This window comes from Schistocerca gregaria, chromosome 2 (assembly GCF_023897955.1).
Source record: "Schistocerca gregaria isolate iqSchGreg1 chromosome 2, iqSchGreg1.2, whole genome shotgun sequence".
Classification (NCBI taxonomy): domain Eukaryota; kingdom Metazoa; phylum Arthropoda; class Insecta; order Orthoptera; family Acrididae; genus Schistocerca; species Schistocerca gregaria.
In genome coordinates, this window is record NC_064921.1 from 889,227,127 (window position 1) to 889,237,797 (window position 10,671).

The 10,671-nt window shown below is 44.5% G+C and overlaps 1 pseudogene; it reads right to left on the reverse strand.

Annotated features, from left to right (window-relative positions):
* Positions 1–259: 259 nt before the first annotated feature.
* Positions 260–377, reverse strand: LOC126337122 (5S ribosomal RNA; annotated as a pseudogene).
* Between the last annotated feature and the right edge of the window lie 10,294 nt (positions 378–10,671).

The window sequence follows — 10,671 nt, forward strand, 5'->3', positions numbered from 1 at the left end:
GGGGGTGGAGGGAGAAAACTTCTATTAGATGTATGAATTAACTAACTTAACTCCTCCCGAACAGGCTATGTAGGCCCACAGGTACCGACCGCCCGCCGTGTCATCCTCAGACCACAGGCGTCACCGGATGCAGATATGGAGGAGCATGCGGTATACACACCGCCCTCCGAGCCGTATGTCAAGTTTCCAACACCGGAACCGCTACTTCTCAATCAAGTAACTCCTCAGTTTGCCTCCCAAGGGCTAAATGCACCCCGCTTGCCAACAGCGCTCGGCAGACCGGATGGTCACCCATCCAAGTGCTAGCCCTGCCCGACAGCGCTTAACTTCGGTGATCTGACGGGAACCGGTGTTACCGATGCGGAAAGGCCGTTGGCAGATGTATGTATTACGCTTCACAAACTGGACATCGTGGATATTCAAAAGATGTTCAAAAGAAACCATTAAGTTGTACCATGAACACCGAATCAAAAGCGATCAGAAAGATTAGCACCATCAAGACTTAAAGCGAGCCCCTTGGGAGTTACAAACCGTGCAGGACGTTCAGCTAGGTATCCACTCTTAAAGAGTAAATATACAAATATGTTGGTGTAACGGGGTGATCAGAACTGAAGGAATGAGGTGGCATGCAACCAAGTGCGAAACAATCTGTCGTGGAGCTTATCGTGACACTCGTTATCCTATAAGTTGTAGCTCCAGATAGTGCGTTGATATGGTTTTTAGTTACGAAAAAAAACAAATATCCAGAGGATGAATTTGTCCATTGGTTCGAGGAGGTGTGGACTGCAATGTTACACACTTTTCTGGATGGATAGTTTGATGTGAAGGAGTATGACTTATGCGCAGACCAGGAATCACGCAAAATCAATTATTTTGACCAGCTATTGGCCAAAAGTAGTTGTCGTACCATAGTTGTAGTTCTCTTACGCCCCTCTTTCCACACTCTTGCTTGCTGTGATGTAAATATTTCCTACTACTCTCGCAAGACCACGCACACGAGAAGCAGTCGTAGGGGGCAGAGCACCTCCAACTTCTCGCAGCACAATAAATAACTTTCCAGCCAATTTACCATCCAGATTAACAGTCGGCGTAATTATTTACGAATGTGTTCAGACACTGATGTTAGTTGATCTTGATACAACTCTCTTGGTACCTCTAATTTGCAGGGTTCCTTTAATATGCATTTCCTCTCCAAATACCGACTGGTCAGAGTTGAAAACAAAGTCATGACTGAGCGATGGGATAAGTTTGTTTACCTCCTCTACAAATTTTCTGACCGATTCCGCACTTTGCTGTGCATCGTCAAGTTGACACTTTGTTTGAAATTTCGTTATCTTACGTCTTCCAGTTCTGTAGCACTGTTTGAAGTTATACACCCATCCACTGCTTCCTGGAAATATCTGTAATCTATGTCGCGCGCAGTTTGATACGCATAATGTAGTAGTAGGTCACTATCATCGATATCCTGTTAATTGCATCGAGCATCCTTGAAACGCGAAAACAATTGTTTTTGTAACAAGTGCGCCTTGTCCTTCCTTGAATACCCGTAGCTTTCCCTATCCACTACACGGTGACATTCTTGCGGACTTATTCGAGGTCTGTTCAAAATTGTTTTACTTTTCTTTCTATGCTGTGGATCATCTTCCATGTACGTGATTACGTTTGGTACCCGCTTCTTTACTGCGTTTCACTGGAGTTGAGATTTGTGGCTCCCTGCCTGACAAGGCTGATGAACTCCGTGGTTCAACACCTGTTTCAGTATCACTTTCACTTGTTAAGGACGTATCGTCATCAGTGCATGCCTCATGTAAATTGCCTCACAGTCGAGATTATACGACACCACACATTCCACTGACTCATCTTGCAGAAACGCTAACGTTTCATCTGCCACTTCTTTCTCACTTTGCGAATTTCCTTGGATTCCTTTCTGACGAAATGTCAATTTTGGCAACTGTTGTACATATAATTCAATGTTTGCTTTGTTTATTGTTTCCATTTCTCTGTTTTGTATCACCACTGTAGTGAGTTACGCGTCGACTAGGCGGTTCAACTATGCTCCACAACCTCATGCATTGCTCACCATTGGATACCTGCAGTCCCGCCAACTGGTCACATCAGCAATCAATGTGGTGATTGCATGGTAGACTAATGAGGGGAGTCCACTTCCGTTAACATCAATGGCCTTTAGCGACTTCGCACTGAAAAGGTTTCTTGTCATACCTTTATCTAGTGTGCCACGTAATAATCTCCATTTTCTATTGAATGCTTCCTTCGCTATACGAATGCGAGTTTGCATTTCCTGATGGCCTCTGAAGTCTTCAATGATCGTAATCCCAAGGCATTTTAATCCTCTCTCTTGCTTAATAATAACTTTTCCTATCTTGATATTTGCCAGTCTCCTTCCTTTACCGATCACCATATTATTTGTTTTTTTCTATATTGATTCGTATCCCATATCCCACACAAGTTTCATTCAGATCTGCTTGCGTTTAATTTATAATTCGTCCACCTTCTGCCAATAATACCATGTCGTTAGAAAATATAATACATTCTGTTCTCTTTCCTCCAATGCACACTCCTTTTGTCCGTGTACGCCTTTCGCAATGATTTCTTGAAGAGATATACTCGTAAGTTGAACAACAAAGGAGGGAGACAACAACTTTTTCTTAATGCCCTTCCTAATGAACCTTATTTCAGAAATTTCATTTCCAACCCTTATTCATACCTTCTGTTATAAATATCGATTGTGTGTTAGTAGTCTTTCTTTCCAGTCTAGTTCTTTCCCCTTCAAACTATCCATCGGCTTGTTCCACATGCAACGGCAAAGCCTTTTTATCATTTTCTCAATAAAATAAAATGTCTGAGGTAACAAAACAAGATTTAAATCCAACCAAAATATCATTCCATGGAGAATTTCTGTGTTAACAGTTAACAGGCTAATTCACTGGTCATGACTATACCAATCTATCTATGACATCACGGCGGAAACTACAATGAAGGCAATCGCATACTTATGTACTTCTCGTTTCAGCTGCCCCGCCTCCGTAACGTCTGATCTAAAAAAAAAAAAAAATGCTAATTTTTGTGTGTCGTTTCATGAATGGAGCTAAGAGATAATGTGGTCATTGACGTTAACACTAGTTAGTGTACAATCGAATCGATCAAACGTTCAATGAAATTTATTACATTAAATTCTGGCCGTCTAGTGCACCAACCGTTTTGGATTATTTCAGATTGAAAATCTTTCTTAGTTAGAACTTTTTTTTAAAATTTCAATACCATGTTTCGCCATTTTGAGGCATCGTCAGATTGTTCAAAACTAACTGCACATGAAAACGATCCGCCATAGAACCATAAAGAACGAGAGGTGGACTATAAGAGCACGAGCAGCCACGGCTGTAGCAGCGCATGGGAATGATAGTTGTGTGAGCGCTGAGCGGACCGATTCCGCCGGGCACAGCTGATACCGCGTTTATACTTTTGTAAGCGTAGGCTTATGCAGTCCTGTTATGGCGGTGACTGATGGTGTGCATAAACTTCATCTCTCCACTCTATTGCGGATGGGTTTGTATCCAGTTATCTGATGATGCCCCAAAAGGGCAAAACTTGACATTGAAATTAAATGAGTTTGCAACCCACGTATATATATATATATATATATATATATATATATATATATATATATATATATATATATATATATATATATACACTCCATTTGGAGATATATAGGGTGGTCCATTGATAGTGACCGGGCCAAATATCTCACGAAATAAGCATCAAACGAAAAAACTACAAAGAACGAAACTTGTCTAACTTGAAGGGGGAAACCAGATGGCGCTATGGTTCGCCCGCTAGATGGCGCTGCCATAGGTCAAACGGATATCAACTGCGTTTCTTTTAAATAGGAACCCCCATTTTTATTATATGTTTGAGTAATACGTAAAGAAATATGAATGTTTTAGTTGGACCACTTTTTTCGATTTGGGATGGATGGCGCTGTAATAGTCCCAAACGTATAAGTTCGTGGTATCACGTAACATTCCGCCAGTGCGGACGGTATTTGCTTCGTGATACATAATTCTTGTTAAAATGGACCGTTAACCAATTGCGGAAAAGGTCGATATCGTGTTGATGTTTGGCTTTTGTGATCAAAATGCCCAACGGCTTGTGCTATGTATGCTGCTCGGTATCCTGGACGACATCATCCAAGTGTCCGGACCGTTCGCTGGATAGTTACGTTATTTAAGGAAACAGGAAGTGTTCAGCCACATGTGAAACGTCAACCACGACCTGCAACAAATGATGATGCCCAAGTAGGTGTTTTAGCTGCTGTCGCGCCTAATCCGCACATCAGTAGCAAACAAATTGCGCGAGAATCGGGAATCTGAAAAACGTCGGCCCTGAGAATGCTACATCAACATCGATTGCACCCGTACCATATTTCTATGCACCAGGAATTGCATGGCGACGAGTTTGAACGTCGTGTACAGCTCCCCCTACTTTATCGATGGCAATCTAAATGATGCAATGTATGCTGATTTCCTACGTAATGTTCTACCGATGTTACTACAAGATGTTTGACTGCATGACAGAAAGGCGATGTACTTCTAACATGATGGATGTCCGGCACATAGCTTGCGTGCGGTTGAAGCGGTATTGAATAGCATATTTCATTACAGGTGGATTGGTCGTCGAAGCACGTGTCCCTCACGTTCACCTGATCTGACGTCACCGGATTTTGTTCTGTGGGGGACAGTTGAAGGAAATTTGCTATCGTGATCCACCGACAACGCCTGACAACATGTGCCAGCGCAGTGTCAATGCATGTGCCAATGTGACGGAAGGCAAACTACTCGCTGTTGAGAGGAATGTCGTTACACGTATTGCCAAATGCATTGAGGTTGATGGACACCATTTTGAACATTTATTGCATTAATGTGGTATTGACTGGTAATCACACTGTAACAGCATGCGTTCTCAGAAATGATAAGTTCAGAAAGGTACATGTATCATATTAGAAGAACTGAAATAAAATGTTCAGACGTACCAATGTTCTGTATTTTGATTTAAAAAACCTACCTGTTACCAACCGTTCGTCTAAAATTGTGGGTTATCTGTTTGTGACTATTACAGTGCCATCTATCAGAAAGCGAAAGAAGAGGTCCAACTAAAAAATTCATGTTTCTTTACTTACTGCACGAATATGTAAAAAAAAATGGGAGTTCCTATTTTTTAAAAAACGCAGTTGATATCCGTTTGACCTATGGCAGCGCCATCACCGGGCCAGCCGTAGCGCCATCTGGTTTCCCCCTTCAAGCTAGACAAGATTTGCATATCTATACCAGTTTCTTTGGCGCTTCAGAGTATATATTCTGTATTTTGAGACGACTGCGGCTCATGCTGCGCCCACAGGTTGTAACAAACCATGTTTATCCGCTTTTGGTGTTAGAGAGCGCCGTGCTGCCTGGAGCGATAAGACACGGCCGCCGCATCGGCAGCGCTGAGACATGTTTGCGGGGCGCTGCTGATGTCGCGAGTGTACGTGCCGCCCAGCAGTGTGTGTGTGTGTGTGTGTGTGTGCGGACCACGGCGAGTATTGACGAGGTCATTGGGTCGGCGATCGTCTTGCGGCCGGCGCGCGGGTCCCCCTACGTTTGAGCAGCTCCCGCAACCTCTGCCACCACGTTGACACTCGGTCGGAAGCGACCGGCCCGTGTTGTTGCACTCCGGTCGATGACCGAGGCCGCTGATTGCATCCTATTTGCGCCTCGGCCGTCAGCGATAGACGAGTCCCGCACTGTGGGAACCGCTGCCACAGTGATCGTGCCTTGCAGCACGGCCCGTATCGTAGGAGGTACACAAACATTGTTTCATCGCCAACATTACCCCGTTTTTCGTTTCTTTTAATAATGTTCTTAGCCCCTGTTCAGACTGTACTTACTTATTAGTTGTTCCTGAACCATAACACAAATAATCGCTCCAAAACCTTCACTAAAGTAAAGGTACAGTGTTCTTGTCGCTTTTAGTGTGCTGAATCCAAACAGAACAACAAAATATCTTTTACATTTAACACTCAATATTTCCAAAAGTCATTTTCAACGATTTTAATTATATGACATTCTTTAGTATGCAACTTCATTGAAATTTTATTTTCACTCAGAAAAATGGGCTACCTCAAGGCAGTGTGTTTGCGCCGCTATTATTCAACATCCATATCAACGATCAACTTACCCGGAAGGAATTCGAAGCTTTATTTATGCTGATGACTGCGCTATCACTACTCAGACTGACTGTTTTGAGACTGTAGAAGACATGTTATCAAAATCTGTGGAAGAATTCAGTGTTTACTATAATGGGAATTACTTGAAACCTAATCCTGCCAACACTCAGACCTGCGCATTCCAACTGAAGAATAAACAGGCAAATAAATCCTTAAATAGATCTTGGGGAGACATCGTACTCGAACATAATCCTACTCCCAAATGTCTTCGAGTGACTCTGGATCGCGCGCTAACATACACTCCTGGAAATTGAAATAAGAACACCGTGAATTCATTGTCCCAGGAAGGGGAAACTTTATTGACACATTCCTGGGGTCAGATACATCACATGATCACACTGACAGAACCACAGGCACATAGACACAGGCAACAGAGCATGCACAATGTCGGCACTAGTACTCTGTATATCCACCTTTCGCAGCAATGCAGGCTGCTATTCTCCCATGGAGACGATCGTAGAGATGCTGGATGTAGTCCTGTGGAACGGCTTGCCATGCCATTTCCACCTGGCGCCTCAGTTGGACGTGCAGACCGCGTGAGACGACGCTTCATCCAGTCCCAAACATGCTCAATGGGGGACAGATCCGGAGATCTTGCTGGCCAGGGTAGTTGACTTACACCTTCTAGAGCACGTTGGGTGGCACGGGATGCATGCGGACGTGCATTGTCCTGTTGGAACAGCAAGTTCCCTTGCCGGTCTAGGAATGGTAGAACGATGGGTTCGATGACGGTTTGGATGTACCGTGCACTATTCAGTGTCCCCTCGACGATCACCAGAGGTGTACGGCCAGTGTAGGAGATCGCTCCCCACACCATGATGCCGGGTGTTGGCCGTGTGTGCCTCGGTCGTATGCAGTCCTAATTGTGGAGCTCACCTGCACGGCGCCAAACACGCATACGACCATCATTGGCACCAAGGCAGAAGCGACTCTCATCGCTGAAGACGACACGTCTCCATTCGTCCCTCCATTCACGCCTGTCGCGACACCACTGGAGGCGGGCTGCACGATGTTGGGGCGTGAGCGGAAGACGGCCTAACGGTGTGCGGGACCGTAGCCCAGCTTCATGGAGACGGTTGCGAATGGTCCTCGCCGATACCCCAGGAGCAACAGTGTCCCTAATTTGCTGGTAAGTGGCGGTGCGGTCCCCTACGGCACTGCGTAGGATCCTACGGTCTTGGCGTGCATCCGTGCGTCGCTGCGGTCCGGTCCCAGGTCGACGGGCACGTGCACCTTCCGCCGACCACTGGCGACAACATCGATGTACTGTGGAGACCTCACGCCCCACGTGTTGAGCAATTCGGCGGTACGTCCACCCGGCCTCCCGCATGCCCACTATACGCCCTCGCTCAAAGTCCGTCAACTGCACATACGGTTCACGTCCACGCTGTCGCGGCATGCTACCAGTGTTAAAGACTGCGATGGAGCTCCGTATGTCACGGCAAACTGGCTGACACTGACGGCGGCGGTGCACAAATGCTGCGCAGCTAGTGCCATTCGACGGCCAACACCGCGGTTCCTGGTGTGTCCACTGTGCCGTGCGTGTGATCATTGCTTGTACAGCCCTCTCGCAGTGTCCGGAGCAAGTATGGTGGGTCTGACACACCGGTGTCATTGTGTTCTTTTTTCCATTTCCAGGAGTGTATAAAAAGCATTGCCTAAACACCAAACAGAAAGTGGCAACCAGAAATAACATTGACAGGTACATCATGGGGTGCTAATCCACTCACTGCGCGCTCAAGCGCGCTTTCTCTATGTTATTCCACTGCTGAATATGCGTGTTCGATATGGTACAAGTCTAGTCATGCCAGGAACGTAGATGTGGCTCAAAATGAATCTTGCCGGATTATCACGGGTTGCTTAAGACCTACTCCTGTGGACAAACTTAATTTCCCCGCTGGCATAGCTCCTCCTGAAATTAGACGTGTAGTTGCTGCGAGATATGAGAAAAGTAAGGCCACAACGAAGGCACACCACCCACTATATGGTCGTCAGCCCACACATTCTAGGCTGAAATCAAGAAAGAGCTTCTTGGCAACTACTGAGGCTCTGATCGAGAATCCACATGCGGCAAGGATCTCGTGATGGCAGGAGAAATGTCGGTATTTGGGAGAATGGGTGGCTCCAAAGGAAGAACTTCCCCCTGGATATTCGGAGAAGGGGTCAATATGCAGGTGTCTCAATAGATTAAGATCATACACATAGAGATACAAGACCAATCTGAGTACTTGGGGTTTCTCTGTGAACTTAATTCTTTGCCAGTGTGGCGTTGAGCAGACTAACAGCCATTTTCTTCAGTCTTCCTCATCACCAACCACCTGCACCATGCAAGACCTTATGAGAGCTACACCAAATGCACTTGAAGTGTCCAATTTTTGGTCTTCTTCTATGTAAAATTATGTAAATATATATTTCTGTAGTTTTACACCATAAATAAATAAGTACGTGGGGTGAGGCAGACACGACAGGCAGCTCCAAATATATCCATACTGATTAAATAGGAGATGTCGTTAACGTTACGTTATAGTGAATAACATGACGAATATTCTGTTGTGAGGAAGTAATTTTTAACCCTTATTGCCACCAAATGTTGAGAGACAATTTTTTAAGGTAACTACCGGATGGTTATAATCAAAGTGCAGTTACCCACAGAGGTCTCGAATGGGCTGTAATTATCGTAGGGCAGCGAAACGTCGGAGATATTCTAATGCGTTTTATTCGGAATCGATTCACGCTGGGAAAAAATTGGTTCCAGTTTTGGGCACCAGGTTCGAAACTGGCGCTGTGAATGAATGAAGTATAGAAAAGTTCTACTACAAATATACAGTCACTGCAGCGGCTGCCAAAGCTCTATGTCAACCACATACATTCAAAACTGTTTGGATGAAAATCCGGTCTTCACAACAACTAAACTGAAAAGTTTCCATACATAATACACGGAACTTATCCCACGCACTTAAACCGCTTGAGTCTGAGGCAGACACCCACAGGTACATGCGAGGATGAAGGTTCCCCAGAACTCACTGTCTTTCTCTTCGGGCAATACGGCAACAATAGACGTACACAGCAGTAAGAGGAAGAACAATGAGCACAATTAAACGTACTGACAAACAGAATTTTGAAAACAACACCTGAAGAGTACACGCGGACGCGACATAACAGCCATGCCTATGTGCAGAGTGACAACAATGTCCACAGGGTGTACAGCGATACCCACAGTGACAACGAAAACATTGACAATGAGGAGCAACAGAGGAGGAAGCCGAAATGTGACAGTAAATAAGGTGCTAGCGATCTAGCCAAGAATTCACCTAATGTTGTGCACGGATGGCCACCTAAAGTTATTACATAGGATTAGTAATAAATAGGATAAGCAATACTATTTCTCTACTAATAACCATGTGTGTGCGTGTGTGTGTGTGTGTGTGTGTGTGTGTGTGTGTGTGTGTGTGTGTGTGTGTGTGTGCGTGTGTGTGTGCGTGTGAGAGAGAGAGAGAGAGATAGAGAGAAAGAGAGAGAGATTGAGAGTGTTTGTGTGTATGTGTGCGTGTGTGTGTGTGTGTGTGTGAGTGGTGGTCAACGTCTCGAAGAAACCATTCCGAGATATTCACCGTCAGTCACATTCGGTGAAGGTACTAACAAATCTCTCCTCTATCCCATCGTCTTTTTATATTCTTCTTAAAAAACAACAAAATTTATTTATATTTCAGCCTTAAATGATTATTATTTTGAAAAGAATCAATCTTTGTAAATGTAGATAAAACAAAAGAAAAAAGAACTGTAAAACGATGAAAAATGAAAATTGTAAGATGTACTACATGTTTTAAATCATCACTTAACAGGTCTATAATTTGCAATGATTATTCTCTGGATATAGGCAGAAGAGATCAAACGAGTGAAAAAGGCATAAAGTCGATTTTATTATTAACTGCCGCTTACACAATTTCTTCAATACGAGCACAGGAGACGCCAACGAGATGGTGTACAGCTCCAGATTTGCACCTGGTGATCAAACTTGAAACCATTTTTTTTCCGCTGTGAATCAGTTCTACTTTAACGCACAGAATGTCTACCGAGTTTCTCTGCCATACGATAATTACAGTCTATACTGATCCTCCTTGAGTAGCTACTTTTGAATTACTGTGATACTGAAAAAAGCGCTATGGAAATCTATCAAATACTAACAAGAACACAACGGTACAAGCCATGTGCCAGAAAGGGAACATCGCCTGTCTGTCTTCACTCAGATCCATGTCTGGCACATGGCCGGGACTGTTGTCCCTCCCCCCCCCCCCCACCCTCTCCATGCCTGAGGCTTTCTGGGAGACCTAGGATTGAAGAGGGTATTATCTTGCGTGTCATGTACCTCTGATACATTATTTTAACAT